The sequence below is a fragment of the Aulonocara sp. 'chitande type north' Nkhata Bay genome, linkage group LG23 (genome assembly GCF_057382095.1).
Source record: "Aulonocara sp. 'chitande type north' Nkhata Bay isolate Kocher_YH1m ecotype deep benthic linkage group LG23, A_spYH_male_GT1.1, whole genome shotgun sequence".
Lineage (NCBI taxonomy): Eukaryota > Metazoa > Chordata > Actinopteri > Cichliformes > Cichlidae > Aulonocara > Aulonocara sp. 'chitande type north' Nkhata Bay.
The window spans coordinates 17,876,845-17,901,641 of record NC_141365.1 but is presented as its reverse complement, the minus strand read 5'-3'; the positions used below and the strand labels follow the sequence as shown (position 1 = coordinate 17,901,641).

General features: G+C 44.6%; 1 protein-coding gene across 1 annotated transcript in view; it reads left to right on the top strand.

The window, feature by feature from the left end:
- naaladl2 (N-acetylated alpha-linked acidic dipeptidase like 2) overlaps positions 1 to 24,797 on the top strand; it is a 546,561-nt gene that overhangs the window by 81,331 nt on the left and 440,433 nt on the right. The window contains exon 3 of the mRNA XM_086283107.1: positions 22,137 to 22,209. The gene's annotated coding sequence lies outside the window, so the exon portion shown is untranslated. The remainder of the gene's footprint in view (positions 1 to 22,136; positions 22,210 to 24,797) is intronic.

The window sequence follows — 24,797 nt, the reverse complement described above, 5'->3', positions numbered from 1 at the left end:
GTACTTCAGTAAGAGCAGCAACCCATTTTTGCCAGAAACCCCAGAGAGTGGCACAGCTAATGTGGACCGTGCCACTTATGTAAACAATAGAATCCACAGCAGCAACCCCTTCATCACGGACATAGAGTTAACGCCAGCGGCGAGCATAGCAGCAGTCTATACGACGGAGTTTGAGGCTGCATGGCATCTCACCCCGCCACCTTCAGCTCACACCAACCCTTTCTTAACACCAATAGCGAAGCAGAATGCAGTGTGCAGTGAGTTTAAGCAGTTGCAGTGCTCAGACTGCGAAGGCCCTGGTAACACTGCATCTACACCGCTCACAGTGGGACAGCATGGCTCGCATGATCACCCACCTCGGATTGTTACATCTCGGCCATGCAGCCAGCCATTCACCGCCATGAACTGTACCTGCAGTGTCCCTAGAAAAACGCAGTTTACTGAGCCAGCGAAGCTACCCATTATGCCGGGTATACCCCAACCTGCGCAGTACAGCTATGAAATGCCAGCTCAGGGCTATTTTTCCCCAACAACTCGCATGGCAATACCAGCACCAGATGGGGGGTGTGGGCTTTGCAAGCATGACCAGGGTCACAGTTCAAAACAAGCCATGCCAGGGCCATGCGGCTGTTTTCCTGGTGTAGTGCAAGACGGGGGTTTTGCAGATTGTAGTGCTGATGGACAGACGAGGGGCAAGGAGAAAATTCCCACATTACAACCAGACCATTTCGGTGGGTCAGGGTCATGGAAAGACTTTCTCTATCAGTTCGAGACCTGTGCAAAGGCCAACTGCTGGACGGAGAACACCATGGCTGTCCAACTGAGATTCAGCCTGAGGGGCGCAGCTGGAGCCATAATCCACAAAAACCCCAAATCTGCTCGCTGGAGTTACCAGAGGATTGTGGAGGAGGTGGAGGCTGCCTATGGGCCGTGTTCAGAGCATGCAGCAGCCATTGGCATTGAGCTACGGCAGAGAATCCGGAAACCAGGTGAGGCCCTGCACACCCTCAGAGATGATATATACGAGAAGGTTTCCATTGTGTATGCCAACCGCTCCGAGCTGGAGCAGGACTGCATTGCTGTAGAGATCTTCACTAATGCTTTGGCAGATGCTGAAATGGTCCAGAAATTGTTGGAAGAACAACCACGCACCCTGGCAAGAGCCTATGAAATCGCCCACAGGTTCGAGACAACGAAAAGGGCCGCCAGGGCAGTCACACAGCTTATGCAGCCAGGGCCACGAGTCTCTACAGCACAGGGGACCCGAACAGCTGCATTACGGGAGAGTGTTCATATGCTAAGTTATGAACCACCGGAGAGGGCCCAAAGACCTATCCAGCGTGGGCGCCAAAGCTGGAGCACATCTAACAGGTCAAGCAGGAAGGAGGCTGTTTGCCATAACTGCTCCGGCATAGGACATCTACAGAGGAACTGCCCCTCTCCTCGCTCACCTGCCCAAAAGCCTGTAAAAGCTGCTAGAGGCCCAGCCCCTGACCCAGGCACAGTGTTCCACAACGGAGGCCAAGATGTGATGTGTGTCCAGATAGCAATACAGGGACGGGAAATACGGGCCTTGCTGGATTCTGGTGCACGGCGGAATGTGCTGCCCCTCCACTATTTTAACACCATCCCCGCAGAGTCAAGACCTCAGGTGCAGGCATCCATTGCTCAGACTCTACAAGGCATTGGTCCAGAGGGATTGGCCGTTCTGGGCGAGGTCAACCTGCCTGTACAGGTGGGGAGCGGTGTTGAAAATGTAGACTTTCTTTTGGCCGACATGGCTGAAGGCACTGAAGTTATTCTGGGGCACCCTTTCCTGCAACAATCGTGCGCTTGCTTAGACTACGGCCGCCAAGAGATAACCCTGTTTAATGAAAAGATACCATGTTCTGGCGTGGGCCCTCGACCCCAGGTGCTTGTTGTTAGGGTGGCACGCACTACGGTTTTGGAACCAGGCTGCGAGTATGTGGTCCCCGGGTTTTCCAGCTCCCACTGTGCCGCCCATAGAGACATGATGCTAAGCCCTACAAAGGGCTTTGTGGAGAAGCACCAAGTACTGGTAGCTCACGCAGTTGTGCAACCTAGTAAACCCTCTAGCATCCCAATCAGAGTCTTTAACCCTGGGGCCGCAGCTGTCACCTTAAAGCGTGGTGCCGTGGCAGGGGTTCTTCAGCCCGTGCAGGTCCTGGAGGGGTCGGGGGGTCGCCCACCAAGGGTCCTGGCAGCCCTCGAACTTAATGGTACTCCCCCTGCTTCTGTACCAAGCCATTTGCAGGCCCTTTACGCCGAGAGCAGCCCCGGTTTGACTCACGTTGCCCGCTACGATCTGGCAGGCCTGCTGAGGTCCTACAGTGATGTCTTCTCCACTGGCCCGAATGACCTTGGTCGCACTGGTGTTGTTCAGCATGACATCCTGACCACGCCAGGGCCACCAGTTAAGCACCCGCCGCGCAGGATGGCAGGGGACAAACAAATAGCGGCCGACCAGCAAGTACAGCAGAGCTTGGAGGCTGGGCTAGCTCAACCTAGCAATAGCGGCTGGGCTGCTCCAATTGTGATGGTGAAGAAGAAGGACCAGAGTCCCAGACTATGCGTGGACTATAGACCACTAAATGAGCGAACCCTTAAAGACGCTTATCCCCTGCCACGCATCCAGGACACCCTTGACACGCTTTCTACTGCCAAGTACTTCAGTACACTAGACCTGACTTCAGGGTACTGGCAGGTAGAGATGACCCCCAGAGCCCGAAAAGCAGCTGCATTTTGTACCCGTAAGGGATTGTTCGAGTGGAATGTGATGCCGTTTGGACTGTGCAACGCACCGGCCACATTCCAAAGGCTTATGGACAGAGTCCTGGCTGGGCTGCAGTGGGAGACATGCCTAGTGTACCTAGATGACATCATTGTCCTGGGCCAGGATAGCACCCAGATGCTGGAGCGGCTCGAGCAAGTGTTCATCAGATTGCGTGGAGCCAACCTAAAACTGAAGCCATCTAAATGCTGCCTGTTTCGGGAGCAGGTGGCCTATCTGGGCCATATCATCTCTGCTGGAGGTATTTCCACGGACCCCCAGAAAGTCCAGCAGGTGACGGACTGGCCTGCACCGCGGACCGTCACAGAAGTGCGTCAGTTTGTTGGCTTAGCCTCATACTACCGCCGGTTCGTGGAGGACTTTGCCACAGTGGCTAAACCCCTCCACGAACTCACTAAGAAGTATGCCCGTTTTAACTGGACTGCCGAGTGCCAGGGAGCATTCCAGGAATTAAAAAGACGGCTTACGGCAGCCCCTGTCCTGGGTTACCCACTGGACCAGGGTGACTTCTTCCTCGACACTGATGCCAGCAATTGTGGGATTGGAGCGATTCTCTCCCAAGTGCAAGGGGGCGAAGAGCGGGTCTTGGCCTATGGGAGCAGGCGGCTGTCGGCTACCGAACAAAACTATTGTACGACCAGGCAAGAGCTTCTGGCGGTTGTGGCGTTCACTTCCCACTTCAGACAGTACCTGCTGGGTAGGCCGTTCACTGTCCGGACTGACCATAGCAGCCTCCGCTGGCTGACCAGGCTGAGGGAGCCCGAGGGCCAGCTGGCCCACTGGTTGGAGAAGCTGGCAGAGTATAACTTCCAGGTGCTGCACCGACCTGGGAAAAACCACCAGAATGCGGATGCACTTTCCAGGAGACCCTGCCGCGCTTCATGCCCGTGCACACTCCCAGAGCCCACCATCAACAGCGACCGGTTCGAGCATAAAGGTGTGCAGTGTAACTTAGAGGACTGTGGTACTAGCATGACCCCCCCAGGGCAGCCCCCAGTGGGGGTAGTGGGGCCTGATGGTACCGATGAGAAAAGCCGGGTAGCAGAACCAGAGTGTGCACCCGTAGCAGCAGTGGACTGTTGTTCCAGTAGTAGCCACGACACCTGCCCAAATATCCACCGGGTGGATGAGTCCCATCACACTAGCTTGTTCAGTGGCTGGACCCCAGAACAGCTCTTGGCTAGCCAGAAGAACGATGTGGATATAGGCCCAGTTTGGGAATGGAAGGAAAAAGGGGAAGGTCGGCCCGTCTGGGCCGATGTAGCGGCATGCAGCCCCGCAACCAAAGCCTACTGGGCGCAGTGGAAGAGACTGTACCTAAAAGATGGAGTGCTGGTGAGGAAATTCCACTGTACAGAAAGTAATGTGTTTTTCCCCCAAATCCTTCTGCCTCACGCCTATCGTCACTCCGTAATGCAGCAGATGCACGATGGCCCAGTGGGTGGCCACTTTGGGGCAGAAAGGACCCTGGCACGCTTGAAGAATAGGTACTACTGGTACAACATGAAAGATGATGTGACCCTGTGGTGCCGCACTTGCACCAGTTGTGCTGAAAGGGCGCGGCCCCCAAAAAACCCCCAGGCAGCGATGGGCACGGTACGTGTTGGCGCCCCCATGGAGAGGATTGCAGTCGATCTGATGGGACCGTTGAACGAAACAGAAAGGCATAACCGATTCATATTGGTGGTACAAGACTACTTCAGCAAGTGGGTGGAGGCTTATCCAGTCCCCGATGCACAAGCGCCCACGGTGGCAGGAAAGGTTGTTGCGGAGTGGGTATGTAGATATGGAGCCCCACAGTCTCTGCATAGCGACCAGGGCACCAACTTTGAGTCGGCTGTGTTCCAGGGGATGTGTGAACTGTTCGGAATCAAAAAGACACGCACCACGCCCTTTCATCCACAGTCCGATGGCCAGGTAGAGCGTTTTAATGCTACCCTGCAGAAGGCCTTAGCCACCACCGCGGAGCGCTGCCACTGGGACTGGGATATAATGATCCCCTATGCTGTCATGGCTTATCGGGCAACTAAGCACAGTTCCACAGGATTGACCCCAAACATGATGCTTCTGGGCCGAGAGATAACCGAGCCTATTGACCTGGTCGCGGGTCTGCCGGCCGACGACACCCCCAACTGCACTACACCACAGTATGTGGTGCAACTCAGGGAAAGGCTGGAGCTTTCCCACCAACTGGCACGGGAGGCTCTCGGGAAATCTGTTGAGCGCGCTAAGAAACAGTACGATAAGAATATCTGCCAAGTTCAGTATCCAGTCGGCGCTGCAGTGTGGCATCTGATCAAAGGGACCAAGAGAGTGCGGCACAAGGTTCGCAAGTTTCTGCCTTCCTATGAGGGCCCCTACTTCGTAGTGGGCCTGTTGGATGATTTAGTCTACTGCATTAAAAAGGGGCCCCGAGCAAAGACTAAAGTGGTTCATCACGACAGACTCAAGCCTTATCACTCAAGAACGCCGCTGGACAACAGCTGGGTCTTCCAAGACTCCGACCAGGCAGCACCCACCGAGGTGCCTCCTCCAGCGCTCGACGAAAGCGATTCTGACATTGATTTCGGCCCCTTCGACTTGTGGGAGACCCCAGCTGGGGCAGATCAACCAGATACTGGTGCTTCCCTGAGAGCTGGCTCTCCGCCACCCGCTCAAGGAGATGGTAGTGGGTTGCCAGCCAGCCCTGTTCAGCCTTACGTGGATGGGGCTGAAGGACCAGAACAGCACCCTTCCTTCAGGTCCACACCCCGTTCCAGACCACAGCGTGTGCGGCGGGCGCCGGACATGCTTGGTGACTGGGTCAGTCACTAGGCTAGTATGTCCTAACTGAGTCGGGGTGTAGGCGGATCGCTGCCCTGCTCAGTAGTTCAAAAAAAGAAAAAAAAAAGAAAAAAAAAAAGAAAAAAAATTGTTCATGTTACATATGTTAAGTGATATGACTGTTGTAAATTGAGTTGTTACAGGGGGCTATTCTTACGTGTACTGTTGGGCTTGTTTGTCTTGCTGTTTCCTGGCAACATGGCTGTCGACGGGCTGCAAGTTATTGTTTGAACTGTTTATACTAATGAGGTAAAGCTGGATATAGGGGTAAACGTTCAGCTGTAGTGCCTTAATGTCTTTCTTTATGAATACTGTCTATGTGAAGGGCAGGATATGGATATTGACTTGCACCCTCCTCAAAGTGAACCCTGTACATCCTATGTTTTCTTGTGCTTAAAATATGGACAGTTGTCTACTTCAAGATTGTTCCATCCTAAGGATCGCCATTTTTGGACTGGGGGCACGACTGCTGTCCCGCATTGAATGCTGTATGTTTCCTTGTTAATGGGGGGTTCATGTGCTGGAATGATGTTAAGGGTTTAATTATCATCCAGAGTGGGGGTAGTGTTACAGGCATGGTCCTTTAAGGGTGAAGCCTGATGCTCACACTGCCAAACCAATTCACCACACAATTATATCCACGCTCTTTGGTTCTGTCCACCAGTTCAGAAGTTTTGGCGCGAGATATGTGAAGACTTATCGAAGTGTCTGAAATGTAACATTCCAACTTCCCCCTTAGTGTGTTTGTTGGGCAGCTTAGATAATGTCACTTCAGAAAAGAATATCGCCCATATGGTTTTCACTGCCCTATGCATAGCCAAGAAAACAGTCCTCATGAACTGGAAAAATAAAAATAATCTTAATTCTAACCAATATAGAAATTATCTATTAGATTACTTTAGTCTTGATACAGCCTCTGCCACCACATCAGATCAATTGCTCTGGGCTCCTTTGATCAGCTCCATCACCTAGTGGGGGTGGGGGGTCATAGTTTGGTCCCGCCTTCACTGTTGTGATTGGTGTGGGGGTAGGGACAGGCTTAGGGCGTCGGGGGGTTCCCCGGAGGCATCTTCCTTGGGGGGCTCAACCTGGGGTAGCGGTCATGTCCGGTTAGGGGCTCTGTTGGCTCTCCGGTGACTGTTTCCTCGCGGCTGCGTGCAGCGGGGCTAGGGGAGGGTCTGTGCTGACGGACGTGGGTTACTGACCTGGTAGCCTGGCTGCCCCTGGGTGGGTCCGGGATGGGCGTGAGGTTCTGGGGGCGCTCCGTCTCTGGGCTGGGACCCGGACCGGGCTTCGGGGGCTTGGGTCCTGGTTGGTGTGTTGCCGGGGTTGTGGGCGGGTGGGTGCATGGGGGCCCAGCCCTGGAGCAGGGTGCCGCCGGTGCGTCGAGCCACCTGGGGGGCTCTTCAACTGGTGGGGGAGATTGTCACATCTTGCAGGAGCTTTCCTCTCCTCAGGAGCTCCCTCTGCAGGAGGGGGAGATACAGGAGAGGTGGAGGAAGATCTCAGCCTGGGTGTTTATTGTCTTATGTAGTCTGGAAGATGAGTGGATGGTGGGGTGGGTGCAGTTTTCTCTGTGGTGGGGTTGGGTGGACTGTCCCGGGCTCTGTGGGGCCGGGCGGCGCTGCTGCACTGGGCCCGGTCTGGATGGGCCTGGGCCCCCTTTCCCTGGCGGGTCGCGGAGTATGGGGGTGCCTACTGGGGTCAGCGGGGGAGCTGGCCCCAGGGAGGGGTCACTTGCCCCTCCCTTCCTTCCCTCCCCATCTCCAGCTGCCTCCCTCTTCCCGCTCCACCACAACCACCCACACATGCAGGGCCTTGGAGTAGGGGTATGTCACCAGGGTGCAGAGGAGGCTACCCCCCCCCCCCCCCCCTCTGTCCCCTTCTGGCTGCCTCTGCCTCAATTTTATCCCACAACTTAGACATTCACATTACTCACACTCTCATTACACATACATATAGGATCTTGGGGGTGGGCACGATACACGGAGTCCAAAGTACCATCAGGGTGTACACCCCACCCCTGGCATCGTTGCCCACCTCTCAATTTTAAATACACGTAGACATTGAGGGCTAGCAGGAGGGACCATGCGCTTACCTGCTGCTCTCTGGCAGGTAGCTCCAAGCCCTCCTGGGTTTTAAATGCACCTTAGAACACACATGCATCAACATTACAATGAGCGGGTGGAGGGAGGTTCGGAGTCTTCTCTCACCCCCGTTCCCTGCGACCTGCTGGAGCGGGGGGGCTAGGACTAGGAGGAGGAGTTGGCCGTCCGACTGCGGTCTGGAGTGTGGAGCCTTCCTGCTGCTGCGGAGTCGGGGTGGTCTGCCTCCCCCCACCGCAGGGAAAAGGGAAACACCACCTGGGTCTGGGTGCAGTTCCCCCCTCCAGGGGCGGGGGCACCTAGACCCGGTTTGTAGAGTACGCTTGGGGAGTGTGATCGTGTGTACAACGTCTCTTTATGTCTGTCTCCACGTTGGTTGAGTGTGGAGTAAGTGCATATGAGAGCATGAGGGTGGGAATGGATGTTTGTATCTGTGTGTGCCTGTATGTCTGTGTCTATATGTCAGGTTGGGTGTCAGGCGCCACCTCTCTGGGGACATCTCAGGCCCTCCAAGGTTTGGAGGCCTATCTCCCCCTACCACCACTTCCCCTGCCAGTGGCGGACCCCCTCAGACATCGGTGCGTTGGTGGTTCTTTGTGTCCAGGGATGGGCGTCCAGGTACACACCGGCTCACTCCTTGGCGGCCGCTTATCGGGGCTTGGGGCCTGGGGCTCGCTCGGGCCACTTCGGAGGTGGGGTGCCCCCGGCCTCTCGGCCTGGGGCTCGGTCACTCAGGCGCAGCTGGCTGCCGGCGGAGCTCACGGGCGCGTCACTGCAACTCCCCCTGGCTTCTGCTCCGCGGCTGCTGAGTGAGCCCTCATCTGGGACTCTCCTCAGCTCTTTCCGGGACAGTGGCGCAGCTGCCCCTCTGTTGGTCTTCCTTGGTCTCTTGTGTTCTGGGGGCCTCTGGATGTCTGGAGTTTTGATCTCCTCCACACCTGCTTCACGCCCTGGAGGACGGGGCTGTGGCCCCCCCACACCCTCTAGCAGATTATTACATGAAGGAACCTTTTAAAAAAACAAAAAACAAGCGCGTCCATGCTCACAGGTGTACACACGGGTGATCACACCCACAAACTACACCCTTTTTGGCTCCTACCTCAAAGCACACTGTGTTCTGTTGATCTTATGTGCTGCACAATAATGTTTAACATTTAGTATTTACTGTCATATTCCCATATATCATTGTGATGTTGTTTATTCTATTACTCTTGTTCTCTTCTGCTTGCTTTCTTTTTTCTTTCTCAGCAGGTGATCCAGGTGATTGATATATGCATTTTTTTTTCTCTGCCCGTTCTGTTGGTTTTTGTCTCTTGCCCTTCTCCCCCGTCCCTCTTCTCAGCTGTTTCTCTTTCCCTCTTTCTTTCTCCCCTTCTTTCCCCCAGTCAAGTCTGTCCCGTATTCATTAAGTGAAAATAAAATAAACAATAAAAGGTGAATCAAATGGACCATTACGGCAAGGCTGGGATGGTCAGTTTGGTAAAGTAAATCCGTTGGGCATCTTTGTTTGCCTTTAGACAACAATTCTGATGGCAAAAGAGCCAAACGGGACAGGCCAAAAAAAAAAAAAAAAAAAAAAAAAAAAAAAAAGGGTGAAGCCTGATGGGAAATGTATGCGGGTGTGTGTAGCGGAACTGCCTGTCGGGTGTGTGAGGGTGAGCAGAGAAGGAAAAGAAAAGTAACGGTTAACTACAGAAGAGACGAAGAGAAAGTAAATAAAAGGAATATAATAACTCCCTCGGCAGCCAAAGTTGTATCGGCGATGCCCGCTGTGAGTAAACTGTTTCAGCCCACTGTACGCGGTGTTCGTGCCTTGGAGGAGAAATAAAGGTTCGGTAAAGCAGTTTCCTACGCCTCCCTCGATCTTCTTGCTAGCGGAGTTGACCTGTATAGTAAGCTGTTGCCGGCTGCGAGTCAAGTAACTGCCAGAGGTTTCCTTACTACGGTTCGGGGCCGCGGATCTGGCGCGGTAACACCATTCAAAAATCCTATACCACACCAGGCCAGCCCTGTCTCCCTGTGCTTTATGTATTTGTGTGCCATCTTCTAGAGGATCCCCATCAATCACATTTGTTAACATATGGTCCACACACTGGACCTGCAGCTCAGTGTGCTGCTGTGGTTTTTTCTTACTGTGTTTTGCATGTGTCACAGGCAGTATGTATATACACATAAACACACACACAGCCAAAAGTTGGTATTTAACAGGTGTTGAGGCTCCAGGCATCAAATAGCAGCGCATCCCTGTGTGTGCTGAAGAGATATTCTGGAAGTGATTTACAGCTTTGTAAATCTGAATCACAATTATTCCTTAAATATGAAAGGAGGCGATGGAAATGAATCCTCACAAACAACAATTATGGGAAAGTTGATATTTTTGTTGTTTTAAAATCATTCTTGGTTCATATTGGTTCCTAAAGGTATGTGTAAATAATACTGAAATTTACATATTAACATTACCTTGCAGATTCAGGTTACTCAGGTTATAAATACAATGAAATAAAATTTGGAATAAAAAGTACATTAGATATTAGTTAAACACTGGAACACAATAATCAGGAATAAAAAGAATAAATGAAATAATCAGGATAAAGGTGATCAGTGGACAGTCGTAACTTCTTTACGTTTGAAACAAGTTGGCACTTTTGTACTGTTAATGGAAGAACATAATTAAAAGAACACATTTTAGATGTCACATGTCCAGTTTGTAAGGGCTTGTGTTTGAAATAAAAGTAAAAAAAAATCAAAATCATCAGTAGTTGTAATATTACAGAAATATTGCTGAAATTGTGTTATATCATGAATATATTGTGGGCACCATTAAAACTAGAACCTCCGACTTTCCAAACCCCTTTAGAACCGCTTGAATAAGCTGTTAACATTTGATATATACCTAACAAGTCTAAATCACTGAATAAGTATTGTAGCATAAGAAAAATATTTTAAAGAGGGAAAAAACAGAGAAACGCACGGAACCCATCATTGCCGGTATTTTAAAACTGAGCTCACAGTTGACTACAACAAAATCAGAAACACATTTTTGTTAATTAATCAATGTAAAAACTAGAACTGTGAAAAGTTATCACGCCATACACAACTGTCTTCTCTCCACGAAACTTGAAGTCTCTCTCACGTCAAACGTCTACCCTGCCCCATTCAGTCTGCAAGCCTCTTCAGTTCTCTCAGCTCTGAAATCTGTCAGATTTAGCTGCCCTGCTCAGACTTTCAGGGGAGATTATGAGACCGTGGACCTCGAACATTCAAATGTAATTTATACCAATTTACAAGTGGGCCACATTAGGTTCAATCCACTGAGTCCAGTACACCTAGCTGCGGGCCAGCTAGGTGTACTGGTATTTAGTATTTAGTTTCAGTTAACTAAATACTGAAAAAAATAAAACTAAAGAAAGTCGCACATATTCAGGTAAGCCATTTAATACTATGTTATTATACAGCACTTTTCCTATTACACCTATCACCCTGCCGATTTGTCTGCAACAGCTGCGTCACTCTCTGCCTGCACCATTTTTATAGTTTTATATTTGTTTATAGTTCATAATTTTCCCATATTAGATCTTTCTTTATGAACTCAGTTGCTTTGCGGATTAATATTTTTAAAAAGCTCATTTGATTATTAATGCTTTTTTTCTGATGGTGGGCACCGTTAGCAACACTTCCATGTAGATGCCTTGTAACGAGATCGGGAAACCTTCATGTGACTGCTTAATCTGAATACTGAGGTTAGGTTAAGTGAAGCTAGATAATGGCTACCCATCCTAGATATGTTGAGCTTCATAGTGTAGGGTCCAGTTCAGTTATTACAACATAAACTTGATCATTTGTTTGTTCAGTTTTTCCGTTTTGTGTTTTTTCACCCAACAGGTGTGAAACATAAGTAACTTAAGCTTTTGGAAAACTTTTGATGCCTGACTTTTGTGAACTCAACTTCCCACCTTCTGATTTCTTCAGATTGTTTTATCAGTAGCAAAGCTTTCATGTCTTGAACGTCAAGTCTTTGCCTTTTTTTTTAATTCTACAATTTTATCTTAATTTTTCTGTTTCTGCATATCACTTTCAAAATGTTCACTTTATCCAAAAGGCACATGGATATTTTCTTCTTGTTTCGCACATCTTCTTTGATTTCTCCCGAGCTTTCCTTTTTCCTCTGTCCTTTTTTCATCTTAATATCATCTGACATTCCTTACCTGCAAGCAGACGGGGTATCACCTGTCGTCTGTTCGCTTTTTCTTCTGCAACACGATCTGATGCGTCTCTCAAACAACAAAAGGGAACAGAGAAAAAGAAGGGGTGGGCGACAGTGGAGAGGGAGGAGGGAGAGGATGGGAGGCTGGTCTGCGGCTTGGTATCTTAGACAGTCCAGCACTTTCTTTGTTATCTGCTCTCAGTGTGGGAGAAAAGCATCCCACCTTCTATATTATCATCAAGCAATGATAAGGATGGCCCTGGCTACTCTTCTCTCACAAAGGCAAGCTGATGCCTCAAGGCCATGTATGTGTGTGCGTGCGTGTGTCTGTGTGTGTGTCATGGTCCTGGGTCTTAAGTTTGAGTTTATTTTGTTCATTAGGTTATCTAAGTTCATTTGGTTATTAGACTCCTTGTGTTTTCTTCCCCTGTATTTAAGCTTCCCCTCACCCTTCGTGTTTCATGCTGCGTGTCTTATGTTATCAAGTTTGTATTATTATGCCTAAGTGTTTCTAGTTATTATTTTCCCCTCGTGTTTCCAACCATGTTAAATCTCCCCTGCTCTTCATGCGTTTCATGTCTGTGTCTTACGTTGTCAAGTTCGGGTTGTCATGTCTATGTCTCATTATGTTTCCTGTTTTATTGTGAAGAGGTCTGGTGTTCTGTGTTCATCATGTTCAGTTTTACTCTCCCACTGTGACGTCATTATGTTCATGTGTGCCAGCTGTTTCCTCATGTGTCTCCACTTCCCCTAATCACCTCCTGTGTATTTAAGTCCTCTGTTTTCAGTGTGTGATTGTCAGGTCGTCTGTTGTCCACGCCATGTTTCCTATGCCATGCTTCCAAGTTTCTTGTCTAGGTTTTTCTTATTGTTTGTTTAGATTTCCCAGTTTAGGTTTGTGTTAATTTTGCTTCAGTTTGCCTTGCCCTTTGTTTGTACCTTTTTTTCCAGCCATATTAAACGGCTCGCTTTTTGTTAACATTCAAGTTTTGTTCCCTGTTCCTTGGAGTCTGCATTTTGGGTCCTTTTTCAATTCATACAGTCTGCCCTCGCCAGACTGTGACAGTGTGTGTCCGTCCATGTATCTGAAACCATGTCATGAAGACTCCAAAAACACCAAGGGATGTCTTATCCTTTTATTCTATATAGAGATAACAGTGTTAGCGTGATTTTGTTGCGACTTTGACATACTGGCTTTGGCTCACCTCAGTACAATGGAACTCAAAGGCATTGTGGCATTCAAACAGCCCTGAAATTCACTGACTGAAAGTTTCCGTTTCCAAATGTATTTGCATGGTTTCTTAGGATAAACAACCAAAGAAGCGTCTGTACACATGCTTAAAAAGTTTTCATTAGCTCGGCTTTTGTGGAGAATATCTAAACTATGATTAGATTGGCCAGAAGTTGAAACAAGTTTAATCTTTTCAATTTAGCTGGAAAAGTGTTCATTCAGGCGGTTTCTGTAATAGATGCATAGGAAAAGCCTCAAGAGCTGGATGACATATGCAGTATACGCATCCATGTGCAGGAAGCCAGAGAGGATTCAAGGTAATTTTGACTGGTCTGCCACTTAATTGGTGTGTGGGATCTCAGGAAGTTGGTATTGTTGGGCTTTGAAAATATGTGCATATTTATTTTATTGTATTGAAATAGGTTTTTTTGTGTGTTTTTACAGGGGAAAGTTGCACCACACAGTTTACAAAACATCACATTTTTCTTGACATCAAATGCGAAACGTGTCCATATGTCTCCTCATCTTCCAAAGCGACACCAGAAGCAACAAGTTGCATGGTCAGTGGGGGTTGAGAGAGCTTTTAGATCGGTATGCGTGCCCATTAAGTGCCATCAAAGGGGTCCATATTAATGATAATGATGTTGTTGCACTATAGGACATGTTTGTGAAGAAGCATCCTAGCAACATAAATTAAAAATATCCAAACTCCAATCAGTTACAATTGTTACAGTGTTGTGTCAGCAGTGTTTTAAATCAGTAATTTTTCAGTTTTTCAGAGCCAGGAGGCAGAAAGGGATGCATACAGCATATGGTTATTAATGTTTAAAGATTCTGAACATAAAAGCTTAAAATGATTATTTAACAAAACTGCAGTTGTTTCCATGTAAAAATTAAAATCTAAGTTTATGAATAATTATTACTTGGTGCTGTCAAAGAACAGGGCATTTTATATGCATTTCAAAAGGGTGAGCAAGCTAGAGAGAGCGTGGATTGTGCAGCACTACTCTATTTTTCATTTTTGATTGAATTATTTTTCATTAAATTAACTTAAAACTTGAAATGAACCAGTGAAGGAATGTTGGCATGGAACAGAAAAAACAAATGAACATAAAAGATAAAATGCCAAATTCCAAAGTTTGGTTTGTTTTAGTTTTAGGATAGTGTTAAAGGCCTTCTGTGGGGCCTGTTTTATACAGAAAAGTAGAGACAGGAGACATGAGTTGCGTTTGGTCTGCAGGCTGTTCCTCGTCTGTTTTATTAAACAGAATTTCACAGCATTCTTCTCTGTTCATGCAGACACACATTCCTCTTGTAACACCCCCCCCCATCATCCAGCCCATTTGGTTGCCTTGTTTTCTCACAAGTATAAGTTGTGAGTACAAGTATATCGGTCTCCTTATTTACAATGAATCTGCAGCAATTACATTCTGCTGCTGTTCAGCATCAACAACATCTCTGTGCAGCAATGTTAACACTGCAACCAACCTGCTTATATTACCATTGTACATTCTTTATATCTTAACAGATTCAAACATATATTACACTTGTAAACAATAAACAACCATATTCTGCAATTGCCCACAAAACCGTATACATCAGACTGTTTACTTTGAACAAAACAATAAGTAAGATTTGAGTTATGCTGAAAGCATCTTTATCAACTGTAAACCCTCCAGTAATGTCAGGATAAAAGAGGTGTGTCTCGGGGCTACATTTGTCACGAAATAAAACATATGTAATAAGATCAGCTACCTCTTTACACTACAAGTGGAATCGCGGCTTCCATTACAACTGGCGGGAAGGTTAGCTTTTTCTCAGGCTATAAAAACACACTTTCTCACAAAATTTATGGTCTTTAAACTCAGACAGAAAACGGTTTCTTGTCTTTATATGGGCATCGGAGTCAGCTAACTCAAATTACTAACCTGTTTTATACAGAAAAGTAAAGACAGGAGCCATGAGTTGCATTTGGTCTGCAGGCTCTTCCTCGTCTGAGGTGCAAGAGCGTTGCAACGGCCTATCGCACTCACAGCTACTTCCCCCTATTGGCGATACCACATAATTACATTCTCATAACTTCAACTGAAAAGTGCAATATCACAATGCCTTTTACATAACTAAATATTTAAACCCAATTACAATTGTGACCATACACTTGTAGGTGTCACAATAAGACAGACTTGCCGGCCGGCAAGACTATTCTGTGTTGGTAATTTGTTCTAATAGATGTGAGCAGAAGAGAGAGGAAGACATCATACAATGAATTTTGATTATAAAATCTTATTTGGTTTTCATATGTGCCCATTTTCAGTGATATCAACTTTAATAGTAAGGAATTAACTAGGCATATTATTCTTTTCTTTCTCTATTTTTTTCCTTTTCTTTTGCCCCTGATTAAGATAAGATAAGATAAGATAGAACTTTATTAATCCCTCGGGTGGGTTCCTCTGGGAAATTCGACTTCCAAAAAAAAGCACAGCAACGACCGAAGTTACAGTTACAGAATTGTTATATATATATATATATACACACACACACACACACACACACACACACACACACACACACACACACACACATATATAAATACAGAGACAAATATAAATAAAATATACAAAGGGGATAAATAGAATAAATAGGAATAAAAAATAAAAATACAAGTGAATTGCACATTTCAAGTATTGAGTCTATTGCACTGTTGACTATTTACAAAAAGTATTGCACAAGGTATTGTACCGTGAGGTGAAGAGGCACTACAGCTTAGCTGTTCCCCCCTCCTTTGTCCTCCTGATTAGAATCACTTTAACTTTTGAAATATATTTTTGAAATACTTATAAAAATGCATCTACCATTTTCAGATATATGTAACTGCTGGATATATCGTGAAGTGATTTAGACCATATGATCAAAGTCATGCTTCAACTATTTGGTTGTCTGTCTGTTTAGTTACACAATTTTCTGAAATTGTCCCGTATTTGCAGTCAGGTGAAAGCGTTTTCTTTCTTGCTTTCTTTTTCTGTCTGTCTTTAAACTGTTGCCTTCAACACCGAGCTGCAGGCTAGAAGTAGAAGGAAGCAAATGAGCTCTGAAATACTGACTCCTTGGTAAAACACAGTCGGAATGACCTTTAGTTAACGGACAAATTGAGTTGCTGCCAGGGCACACTTCTGACTGTTGAGTGAACACTGTGAAGGAGTATGCATGTCTATGAATGCTGAAGTCGGCAAGTGCTTGAGATCAAGCTAGGGATGTGTGGGCCATATTTTATTTCAATACTTCCACAATACAACAGGCTCCGGCCCCCTGCGACCCTGAATTGGATAATCAACCGAGTTTTGCTTGATCTGTATTTAAGTAAGATAAACACTGGTAAATATTTAATACTAATGTTAGGGTTGGAGGAAAACCACCTTTATGAAATATATCCTTATAACCAATGTTAATAACCTGTTGGCACACGCAGTTAAGTAATGATTAGGGGCATGCTTATCTTTAATTGTTGGTGATTGTAGAAAAAATGAAAGAAGTGATTGCTGCAGATGAAGTGTACCTGTCTCTGGGTTTCATTTACATAAAGCCAGAAAAAAGTCAAGGTTTTACATTTTGCAGTTTGTCTGAATCTAAAGGCAAACAAAATCATATATTCGGTCTGCATGCCCTGCTTAGAATCAGTTGTGTTTTACTGTTCCAAGTTACAATAGATCATGAGCAGAGATTACTGCCAAGAGAGAAAACCGCTGTGATTTTGAATGTAGTAACTGGATGTTTCTGTGACACCAACAGGTCGTAACAGGAAGACTTCATTCTTTCCCAAGGATAACTTAATTATCTATTTACATAGACATGGTTCTGCTGGCTCCACAACACACTAAAGCTACTTCATTCAGTGTATTGATATTGTGTAGAGATGGTAAAATTCACTGACAAATATTCATTAAAAAATGAATGTTAATAAAAGTGTATATATCTTTGAATATAGTTTTATTTGTATAGCAAATCCAACTTATAGGTATCGCAACACTACAAAATGCTGGTAAAAAGAGTAATTTTATTATTATTACATATTCAATTCAATTCAATTTTATTTATATAGCGCCAAATCACAACAACAGTCGCAAAAGATTGTGAGCTGTCAGAAGCTGTGTTTTTCTTTTTTTTTCATTGCTTAACAAATAAAATCAAAACAAAAAAAAAACAACAACCTGAGGATAGTGATATATGCAAATATCACAAAAGGGACAACTTTAGGTTTCATTGCACTGCCAAGATCCTTCATCTTTCTTTTTCCTTGTAACTAAATGTAACAAAACTGTTTTGGTTCTAGAAGTTTGTTCTATGCTTTGGAGACAAAAGCTTTTTGTCTATGCTGGGGAGGAGAGCAGTCTCACTACTCCCTGACTGAACCCTAAGAACCAATCTTCCCATTTTTATCATCCTGGGAACTAGGAGTGTGATCCAGTACACTGATGTATTCTCCAGATGAAATGAGATATTTGCAATAACTGTCACAGGTGCCCACTTTACACCTCCGGTGTAGTTCAGGACTTCCAGTAAATGATTAAGACTTTAAAATTACCACTTTTTTAAAAAGAAACTCTAATCTCTTTTTTTTTTTTTACGTCAGTATTAAGGTACTGCCGAGGAATAAACCAGCTAAAAACTACAACTGCCTTCAATCTCCCTTCCTTTTCCATATTTTCGTGAAGAAAATACTCATTACAGCTGCGCACGAAACAGAAACGGCTTAGCATGCATAGCATCAAGACTGAAACAAACCGGGGCATACATACAAAATATCTTAGACTCGTGTACTTTTACACACATACACTCATCAAAGACCATTTTGTGTTCATTTCCCTCCCTCCAAGCAGCTCCTCTCCTCCCCAGTCAATTTGACAAATCCATTAGGGATCCATTACAGACTTTATGAAAAGCAGCTACATTATTTTTCTTCCAGTGCCGAGGAGCCACATAAATAAGCCCAGTGATAGTAATGGCAGTCCTGATGGGGGTTTAAGCGGGATATTTGTGTGTGAGCTGACATGTGTGTGTACACTTGTCCCTGGATATGTCATATTTATCCCTGCACAAATGTGATAGCTCTATTTATAATTTCTAAGCTCTTATATTTGGTAACATTTCACTGATTTCTTTGATGCTGTGCTTTTGGTAGTTCTTTTCCCCGAACTATCAAAATCATCATGATGCAGTTTCACAAGTTGCATGTGTGTCTAGAATATGGTTTATGTATTATGTTTGTTATTGACTGAATGAATGATCTTTATTAGTTCAATAAAGATCATTCATCAATTCATTCATTTATGTTCTTTGTTTATTGCTATATGTTTTGTATGTTACCAAATTCTCCCTGGCAGATACGTGTGTTAACTCGGTTGATAAAGTGTAATGCAAACAATATGGCACATCTTAGACCTTTAGTCACCTTTAAAGGACATTGTCATAGAACTCTACAAAGCAGTGAACCATGTTTTGAACACATTTACCTTGCTGCATGCTTAGCTTTCACACTGATTTTCTTTCTTGCTGCTTGCTGTGACCTTCATGCTCAATGGCTGCTACTGTCTTTGATAGCCATATCACTACTGGACAGGTCCATATGGTACCTCCACAAATCTCTGTTCAATACTATTTGTAAGCTGTAAGGTGACCTGTAGCCTCAAAGCCTGCAGAAATTTTTTTCAGCGGATTCAGAATGAATTAAACTTTGTGTTACCAATCGGATTATTACTGATAAAAAGTGTGACATTTTTTCTTGCTGTTTTTCCTCTTTGGTCAGGTTTAGGCACTAAAATCTACATTTTAGTATTTATACGCTAACAACTACAGCAATTTTTTACAAAGCTTGAGAGACATAGTTTGGTCACATCTCCGTCACTACATTAACCAACATTGAGCCAATGCATGTAATTCATTAAAGCATCAATGTTAGTGCTTTGGCATCTGCTGCATTGATTTTTGGAAACACAAGTTACCGTATAATGGTAAACTGATGGAGTGCTAATTTATCAGCTAATGCTAGTTAGCTTGGTTAGATTGCAGGTTGCATTCATAAACTGTAAATCTACTGCAAAGTTGTTGACTTGATAAAACATTTCACCAAAACTGAGGTGGAAACTTCTGGTAAGGTGTTTAACACACAGCAAGTCATAATATTGGAGAGATAATCAATTAGAAATGCCCCCAAAAGGCTCAAAAAGCAAACACACAATGAAAATGTCAAGTTTAATGACTGAAAGCAGAGAATGAAGCCTCACAGATCGTCTTTATCCAGACAGCTGAAGATCAATGTGGCCACGCCCCAAACTCAGTTTTTAATTTTTTCTAAAACAAAATTTGGATTTTGGTGGCATTTTTCATATTCCATTAACAAAGTATTCGAAGAATTTTTTTTTTCATTTTTTAGTATACATTTTAATATGGGGATTGACACCCTGGGGCCAGCCTCAGGTGGCACGTAAAGAAACTTGTTTTTTTCCCCCATTTTAATGTTTGGTTACTTTTTCAGCTCTGAAGGTTGACCCTTGGTGCGTGTCCAGTGGGCACTTTCCAAGAATTCATATGTGAGAACCATAATGGCAGAAATAACAGTGACAGCAATATTTAACAGCCTGTGAATAAAGTGGCCTACTTACAAAAGTCGCAATTTACTACTACTGACTGATATCATTCATTGTGATTATAGATTTTAACATCTTCATCTTCGCTGAAGTTGTTTGAAATTACAGCTGTCACATAGATATACATAGTGGAGTAAAAGGTGCACTGTTTCTCTCAGAGACATAAAAGTTTAAATACTCAAACTGTATATATCTAATAATTGTACTGCAGAACTTATTTGTGAATGATCTCTGATATCGTTATGTGTTCACCCAGAGTGATTGGTAGTAATAAAATTACATTTTTGGTCATAGTTTTCAGTTTGATGCCTGGCAATGTGACAGAAAATGCCAAACTGGTACTTGATTGTGTAGTTTATATAGGGACTCTCTTTATCTCTTTCACACACACACACACACACACACACACACACACACACACACACACACACACTGGATTCATGAACTTTATTGGCTGACATGCACATGAACACAGACACACACAAATTCACACAAGAACGCACAGATATACTTGTACTTGCACTTATACTGTGCATGAAAATGTGAGAAATTGTGAGAAAAAAATGACATCAAAAACAAATAGATAGCTAATAGATTCTGACAGGTGGAAAATTGAGATTTCTCTTAAAATTGAGAAGTGGCCCTGTAAAACCAGACAATCTCACCTTGCTGGTGTTGAAAAGACCTGCCACGAGGAGGAAGAGGATATTAGACAAGCTGACAAGCTGTCACAAAACCCAACTGAGCTGCACTTTATGCACAAAGAGGAAAGGCCTAAAGGTGTGTCTTCTTGCCTCGTGACTTAAAGATGGATTCTCATGTTTATGTTTCAGACCTCCAAAATCTGCCCAGCAGGACACCCAGATGTTTTGTATTTCTTTTCTTGCTCTCTCTTCACTCTGTCTTGGCCTACAGCTTCATCAAAATCCCTGTCTTCCACTCAAATGCCACAAACTATAACAGTTCCTCTAAAATAATGTCAAATGTAAACCTCCCTGGGGACTTTCTTGCTGTTTTTACTTAACTTGACGAATAGCTCAAGTCATGTTGTGCTGTGGTGAGTTAACAGTGATAGAGCACCAATCAGACGTGTAGAAAAGTAGAAAACTTTGCACTGGTGCATACATGATATTGTGAAATCTTTGCTCTCTTTCATTTCCTTTGTTCATTGTTAGTATTCTTCCATCTTGTCTCAGTCCTGCTGCAGAGGCCAGGACCCCTGACACCTGATGTATTAGTCTGTCTGTGGACTCAGCAGTAGATGTTTTGATACCTTGAGTTCCTGCAGGGTGTGCCTGTGTGTGTGTGTGTGTGTGTGTGTGTGTGTGTGTGTGTGTGTGTGTGTGTGTGTGTGCGCATTTTATGTCATCACATGCAGGCCTAGTGCTGTGTGTGCATACATAAATGCCTGTGTGTGTGTGTGTGTGTGTGTGTGTGTGTGTTTGTGGAAAGAGTGCAGTGTAATTGCATGTACTTTTTCCACAGATGGCCACATGTTGTGTAATCAACACCTGCACCATCGTGTGGGTGTCACGGGTCAGGAATTGGTGCTACAGTATAAGCTGCTCTGCTCCACCACCAACTGATGTGGCCAGTGGATTAAGCAATTGTTCTACCAAGGAGACAAATACTTACCTACACTATATCTGTCATGACCTTACCATTCAGTCTGCACTGAGTGTGCAAAGTACAAAGGAAGTGTATGCAATATAAAAAGAATACAATTTATATGCTTTTAACTCTTAGTTGCCTCTATTAGCAGCGAGCAGACAAACAGCAAATGGCCCGACAGCAAAATATTTTGCTCACCGTCTTCGGGGAGACTTCAAAACAAGAAAATCTGAAATTAACCTACCAGAACAAGGCAATTTATCAAGGAATATCTGGGAGCATGTTACTGACACCTATGTCATTACCACAGCAACCCATTCAAATACTTATATGATGTCTGGATACATCATTTGATCTGACCATATAGAAGTATTTATATAGAGAAGGCCAGTCCATCCTTAAAATCTGCTTTGAGAACACATATCTGATATGCCTGATTGTTCAGGAACATGTGATGTGTTAACTAAGCCTTGGGATTTGAGTCACAACAAAGTGATTCTTGTCAGATCTTTTGGTTTCCCAGGTTTGAAACATTGTCTTTCAAACTTCAGAACATATTTACATACTTTATTTGCTTTAGGTATAGCGATGTAGCTACATAGCTGGTTTTAAGAGAAAATCCATACATGCCATCATATAACATTAGTTGTAAACTTTTCTTTTTTTTTTAAATAAAGACACATTTTCCTTTGCCTGTTTTCTTTTACAGAACTTTCCTGTGTGCTTTGTGTTCAGCAGTACTCCTACTGCAGCACTTGAGAGCAACAACAACTCCAGCACTTGTGAGTACATTCTCATTTTTTAAGCATTGCCCTTTTATCAGCATAAAATTCATTAATTTTGGCAAGAACTTCTTATTAAATAAGAACTTCTTATACTTTGTGTTTCAGTTATTCAGTTATTATTCCTCAATATATTAAAAAATAGTCAAGGAATCAGATGTCAACCTGTCCATAATATAGTTACTAGTACTATGCTGGCAACCTGCCTGTAGCTGGTACTGGTACTTGTCTTTTTTCCTTCCATCTCTATGGTAATAGATTGATTAATTCACAATTAGCTCCAGTGTTCAAAGTCCATCTTTGACTGCTTCCAGCAGTAGGGAACATCTGTTTTATGAACACACACACACACAAGCTCTTGCTGATGCTCAAACAAGTACACACATACAAGTTGCGGCACATGCACACGCACGCACAGACAACTACAGAGCTTTTGTTGGGTGGGGGTGAGACATCTGCTGTTTGTTGTTCACAAATTATTGATAGCAGTAAACAGAAAGTTGAGGGGAAAACAGGCATTTCTCATGCTGATGAAATTTTCACGACCTGTCAGCCCATTCAAGCCAACACTTTGTTACCAAGTAGGATGGCATGACAACAAGAGACGCTCCTTCAATATGCTTTTCCCATATCAAGGAGAGTGCAGGGGAGTTACAGAAACAAAGAAATACACAGGAAAGAGACCTGAGACAGGTGAAGCACTTTTTTTTAAGTCATTTGTATTTGAAAACCTAATGAAAATGAATGTAAAGCTATGCTGTTGCTATAAATGGCAGTGTGAGCTGAGCTAATGCATATTTCTGCATTTTAATCATAAAGAGAAAAAGCTCTAATATGTCTTACAGGAATAACTTAATAACTTGCAGTACTTTATGATCAAATAAATACAGACATATAATTCACAAGCATTTTGTCACAAGGTGTTAACAAGGAGAAAACATTTATCCATCATCATGGCATACTTGTCAAGTTGTAGTATAATGTAATTAGCGGGAGGGTGTATGCATGTAAATGATGCCTCTCTGCTTGGCTCTCACCATCTGTATGCCTCTTACTCCCCAACATGTGGCCTATCATTAAACCAGATTAGTGGCACTTGTAACTAAGACAGAACAAATGCCCAGTATCCTAGGTGTAATGTCCATATACTGTATAATTCTGCACTGCATTATCTCATGAAAAATGCCAGTGGATAGGAAGGCAAGACTTTAAAGGAAAGTAACAGGGTATCCTATCACAAACACACTTTGGCAAGAGATATAGAGGAACATCTCTCGCCTCATGCTGACAAGTAACAAGGAACTCCTCAATACTGGCGTTACAGTAGCTAAGAGGGCCAGATTAAAATGCATCTAAACATCTTAGGAATGGTTTGAAAAATTCATCCACCATGTGTCATTTTCAGCAAATATTAAATAGTTTTATGTAACATTGTAGATATTTTTTAAACTATAGTAGTAACAATATTTTACAAATCTTCAGGCAGAAAGAAAATGGCGTCCATGTAGGGTGCAGGCAGGGAGCACAAACGCTATGTTTTCATCTGATCCAATTTATGTTGTTCAGAATCAGAATCAGAATCAGAATCAGAATCAGAATGGGGTTTATTGCCAGATGTTGAGGTTTACAACATTAGGAAATTGCTGCGGTGCTTCAGTGCAAACATAGTGTCATAAATAGCACTTAAATAGACATGAAAAAAAATAAAATAAAAGTAAGAATAAGAATTAAGAGTGCTACGTAGAAAGATATATACATGAGTGCAGGTGGTGATCAGTGCCAAACATGAAATGATGCAGTGACACAGCGTGGGGTCATGTGTTAGTGGTGGGAACAGTCATATGGTTATTGTTCATGTGTCCAACAGCAGAGGGGAAGAAACTGTTCTTATGGCGAGAGGTTCTGGTGCGAATGGACCGGAGCCTCCTGCCTGAGGGGAGCAGGTCAAACAGACTGTGTCCAGGGTGAGAAGGGTCAGCTGAGATCCGGGCTGCACGCCGCAATGTCCTGGAGGTGTACAGGTCCTGCAGAGATGGGAGTCTGCAGCCAATCACCTTCTCAGCAGAGCGCACAACACGCTGCAGTCTCTGTTTGTCCCTGATAGTGGCTCCAGCGTACCACACGGTGATGGAGGAGGTGAGGATGGACTCGATGATTGCAGTGTAAAACTGCATCATCGTCCGTGTTGGCAGGTTGAATTTCTTCAGCTGCCTCAGGAAGTACATCCTCTGCTGGGCTTTCTTGATGACGGAGGTGATGGTGGGCTCCCACTTCAGGTCCTGGGTGATGGTGGTACCCAGGAAGCGGAATGAGTCCACAGAGGTGATGGGGGTGTCAGTCAGGATGATGGGGGGGAGTGGGGCTGTGTGCTCCTGAAGTCCACAATAATCTCCACTGTCTTCTGGGCATTCAGCACCAGGTTGTTGTGGCTGCACCAGGACACCAGACGTTCAACCTCCCTCCTGTAGGCAGACTCATCCCCGTCCGAGATGAGCCCAATAACGGTGGTGTCATCTGCGAACTTGATTAGCTTGACAGACTGGTGGGTGGAGGTGCAGCAGTTGGTGTACAGGGAGAAGAGCAGAGGA